Source organism: Panicum virgatum, chromosome 6N, assembly GCF_016808335.1.
Source record: "Panicum virgatum strain AP13 chromosome 6N, P.virgatum_v5, whole genome shotgun sequence".
Taxonomy (NCBI): Eukaryota; Viridiplantae; Streptophyta; class Magnoliopsida; order Poales; family Poaceae; genus Panicum; species Panicum virgatum.
Genome location: NC_053150.1, coordinates 34,212,762 through 34,217,921, shown reverse-complemented (window position 1 = coordinate 34,217,921; position 5,160 = coordinate 34,212,762). Strand labels below are relative to the sequence as shown.

At 47.9% G+C, this 5,160-nt stretch overlaps 1 pseudogene; it reads right to left on the bottom strand.

The window, feature by feature from the left end:
• Positions 1 to 204: 204 nt before the first annotated feature.
• LOC120678088 lies at positions 205 to 4,404 on the bottom strand (annotated as a pseudogene).
• Positions 4,405 to 5,160: the final 756 nt, after the last annotated feature.

Here is a 5,160-nt window from a genome sequence, read left to right as displayed (position 1 = left end):
TGTTGTTGGGAGAACCTGCAGGAGTGGAGAAGCATGCTGGAGTCCATGGCAATGGACAGCAGCAGGAACAAAGGAGATCTGGCTCCTCATTTGTAAAGGTCGCTTATGGTTTTGCTCGCACATGATGCTAGGGACTCGGCGACAAAAAACATTATCTGCATTTCTGTTGATGCTGAAATCAGACAAGAAGGCCCATCTCTTTACCAGAATCTAATGTTATGCAACTACAGGTTTCCAGGGGAAATATTACAGCTGGTCCTATCCAGAGGGCTGTTCATCTCCGGCCAGCTGGGAACAATTCTTGACTCGGCGAGAACTACAGCTCACCCTCTGCATTACAATTTACAACTCCTATGTCCATTACTCTCGGAATCATATCAGTCTGATGGGCCGCCTCTGTAGCTTCTGAAATTTTTAACCATTTTCTTTGCATTTCCATCTCTTGGCTTCTACTGCCCTGCAGTAAACAGAAGATCTAGCCCACCTGACTATATCTGACTCCTCAAACAATGCTTATGGATCTCAAAGCTACTTGCAAAGGGCATCATGTAATGATCAGCATAACTGATGGTGGCATTGGAATATTCATTTTTACAGAAGTATCATGCTAATGGAGTAATGCATGATTAGAATGGATCATTGTAAAATTCTTTCAGCTTTAACTTTGCCTACACATATCTATACATATTTCTAATATAAAACAAAAGAAATAAGTGGATTCAAGGCACATCAATAATGACTCAATACAGAAAATCAGAGCAAAAAATTTAGGCATCATCTCCTTATCCAAGAAAAAAATAAAACAACCTAAATCATTATATCATAATCCTAGTTATTCATATTTATCATGAACGCTTCCAGCATGTGAGAATGTATATAGGAAACAAAATTTCAAATTCAATATTAGTTCCAGAATACTTGCATTACCTTGGGTAAAACGAAATGGTACGCAAGGGAACACTTGCATTATCCTTTTCCAGAATAAATTAGGATGCTTGAATAAATAAAATGACATCATACGACAAAGTTCTTGATAATTCAATCAATAGGTACATACAACAATGTTTTAATACTCGAAACAAATATTTCACTAAAGCCTGCAAAAAACATTCATCTCAAAAAGGTAGGAACAATTTTCTAAATTTTCAGGTGATGGCATTGTCCACAGTCAGAAGTCAGGAGTGAATAAATAGGCTAAATGTCTTGAACCTCAAGTATTTGCAGCACAGTGCTATAAGAAAAGTACTACAGACAAAGCTAACGAAATTAAGAGAGTTCCTCCAATGCAGCTAGCAAACGTTAGGTTCCATGTACTACTATTTTGACAAAACATGACATGTAAAGGCTTCTCACTATGGATGCATTAGATTTAGCAAAACCAAACTTCATGCTAATACAATTTATTAACAACTCAATGCATTCAGGAGCTAATATAATGTTTATAGCACATAATTAAATTGATTTGACACCATTAATATCTAAACATATATCTTGCAAGCTACATATCGACATAAAAACTAAAATGTATGCTCAAAATCCTTCTCCCATAGGCTCTGATTTGAAACCAGAAATCATTCTGGTCACATATACACCATCTTGAAAGCATACAACTATTACAAATCTGAATTCTAGTTCCAGTAAGATCCATTGTTGATTTTTCATAACTTAAGAAATATTTTATACCAAAAGAAAACACACACTTGCAGAGGTATTACCAGGACTAAAGAAAATAAAGGCAATATAATCTTGCACATATTCAAAAGCTGTCAAAGCATATTGGGGGTTGAGCCTCACATGCAGTGTGCATGGAAATATTTGCTCACAGGATTATAATTGTCTTGTGGCTCCATCAACATAGTATCATTTTTTCTAGGGCTGGTTACAAAAGATAGTAGCCAGAGGGTGTAAGAATTTGCACAGTATAGACATTGCATTCTATTCTGGAATTAATCCTTAAACTCTTATACTATATTCCGTTACTGTTTCTCCAGTCACACAAACATTAATCAAAAGCAGGGCCTGGTGCTTTCCAGAGACTACGAAGAAACAAGGTAACATTTCTAATATGCAGAGAATAAAGAGTGCTATTGGCACACTGTAAGGTAAGTGAACGGACTACTAGTGCTAGACAAAAACTTGGTATGACATTAATATTACTCTACAATTTACTAAGAACAATTGCCACCATTAAGTGAAACAAAATAGATGTCAATAAGTCAATATAATAGTACAATAAAATGAATATTTAGCAACTGTAGTTTTCGCCTTCCTCCTAGGTTATCACTTATCAAAACCAGTTCCACACTTAACAAGCACCTCCAGGTCAAGGGTCCAAATTGTTACTTACTAAAGAAGAAGGCCACGCCATGATGTAGGGATGCTTGTGGCCATCAGTTTTACCAAAAAGGAGCTTTTCCAGCTTCCTAGTTTCCAGGCAGAAGGACAAGTACCAACAAGGTAAAGTTGCATCTCTGAATGTCTCATAAGTCGACATGTATACAATGCCGTCCAGAATCGCGAACACTTTGAGCTCTTCATGTTCCTCCCGTGAGCCCTCGGTAGCCTGAAGAACCTCTCTATCCAACTCGATCATACTTTCAAGCATCCACTTGTCAACACCATCAGCATCCGCTCTTCGCAACCAAATAAACAGTGTGAATTCAATTGCGGCAACAATGCAGAGCTTACCATCCTTGGTATCCCCAATCATGTAAAGGTGGCTTTGCCCCTGCAAATCCTCCGGCAGATCGATGAAGGAGAATTGCAGCACAGCGGTGTCCAGAAGCACGATGTAGGGATGCCACGAGTCACGAGTGTGCCCAGCACAGGAACCCATTCACCTGGGTGCCGGCGAGAAGCCAGTACTTGCCGCTCGCCGGCTGCGCCGGTGCAGGCTCCGACCAGGGGAGAATTTGTCACTTCCTGGTGGCGGACGAGTAGACGGTGGCGCGAACCCGCGACTTGTCGTGGCAGGAGTAGACCACGCGGAACGATGACCTGTCGGGCGCCTCGTCGTCGGAGGAAAGCAAGAAGTAACGCATAGGCATGAACTTGCCGCGGTGGCCTTTGGAGATCTCGTCAGTCGGCATCGGGAGCAGATCCAGGGCCCGGATGAGGGGGTTGTAGGAGCCGATCTGCTTGGATTCCCAGTTAACGAGGAGGAGGCAGCCGCCGCGGCACTCGCCTATGTGCCACCCGGGGAAGACGTCGTCGTCGCAGGGGACGCGGGTGAGGAAGACATCGATGCCGCGGACGGCGGCGGCGTGGTCCGGGTCGGAGCGGCGGCGGATGGGCACGAAGGAGGGCGCTTCATTGCCATTGGGGCTGATGAAAAAGCCGAGAAGAGGGGGCGGGTGCAGCGCGCGGAAGCGGCGGCGGAAGGCGGGGGAGGAGCGGACGGCGGCGAGGAAGGCGCGGCAGGTGAGGGTGGCGCGGACGAGTGAAGGGAGGGACGGCAGGCGGAGGAAGATCTCGCGGAGGAGGTCATCGGAGAGGGCGCGTATGGTGGTGGGGGCGGGCGGTGCTTGGGGTTCCGCCGGCGGCGGTGGCTGGGAACGAGAGGCCATCTCTATAACACGAAACGTGGGTCTCTTCTCTGGCACGACATGGGGCACGAACGGGCAGGGAAGCGCCGCCTCCATCCTGCTCCTGAGCGCGGGCGTCGCAGCCCCGGGCTCGTCGGCGGCGACCTCCTGCTCATCGAGCCGGCAGCGGATGCGGCGGCGCTGCCAGGGGCCTCGCAGGCGGCCGCGGGAGCCTGCTCAGGGAGGAGCGGACGGAGCAGCTGAACAGCCAGCGCAGGGAGAAGAGGCGGCGTATGGGGGCAGAGGCGACGGTTTCTGGAAGACGACGGCGCCGCCGGAGAAATCCGCCGTGGGCACCCTTCCATGGACCGATTGCTTCAGCCTCGACCTCCGCCTCCGCACCAGGGAACCTCCCTCACCCCTCATGCGGAGCCCTCGTTGACTGCAGCGGCTCGCCGTCGACGCCAAGGAGCCACCGTCGCCGCCATGGCCGGCCCTCATGGCAAGCTCACCCACCGGCCCTTCCTTCCTTCGATTAGTCGCAGAAATGGAGCCGCCGTCACCTGGCCAACCTGACGCGCCCGTCGGCCGCTCGCGTTCGCCGCCGACGTAGCCGGAACGCAGCCATCGCTGCCGCGGACGCCATGACCGCGCCACCTGCACGTCGCCGGCCGGCTGCCGCTGCCCACACCCCGTGCTGCCTAGCTTAGTGGATGCGCGTCGTCCTCGTGATGCTCACGATGGCGATACCATCGCCGGCGACGGCACGTTGTTCCTTGAGGATGACGTCGAAGAGTGCGTAGATACAGTGCTCGATCAAATGTCTCAACCATTGCAACAGCTTCTCCATGGACTGCAGGTCTTTGCAAAGCTTCTCCATGTCGAGGAACGGACTGCTCTTGCCGTTCCAGCAGGTCAAGTTTGCATTCCAAGGATTGAACCCGCTCATAAGAGTGCACACCACCACCGACCTCGCCTATAGTCGGCGCCTATAGTCGGCAGTGCTTTGCCGTGCTTGTTCGCCGCGTGGTCAGAGTGCAATTCCCTATGGATCTGCGATGCTGCGCTTGTTCGCTCATAAGAGTGCACAAGCACACAAATACATGTATTATGTATACTTTGTTACCTGTAACCTGCTTCTGCAAGACCTGCAGCACCTCAGGCCCAAGCCACCCACCCACATGCTTAGGTCCAATCTTGTGAAGTCTTAATTACAAATCTATTAGACTGCGAGGTAAGCTTCGTTCCTTTGCACAGCCAAGATGCTCAAAGTAATTTTCTGATTAATCTTTTTCTTGGATGGTGTCACTTGATTGTTCTGTATATAGCTAAGGCCTATTAAGGCTATTAGCTCGTTGATATATCCAAACCAGCTTAATACTCTTCAATTAATTTCTTTATTCTCAGATCTGGCAATGCAATGTCACCTACTCTTGACCATCCTATGTAAACCCAACATCAGCAGCCACTTGCAAATCAAAACAAACGGACGAGCTTCCAATGACCATGTCCATCTTCCTCACTGAATCCAAGCAGGAATTTTCATCGAACCAGCATCTATGATCAAGGAGTTTTCGATATCAAGGTTGCCAATTCATGGCCACCCTTAACTATTGTTTCATATAATACATAAATG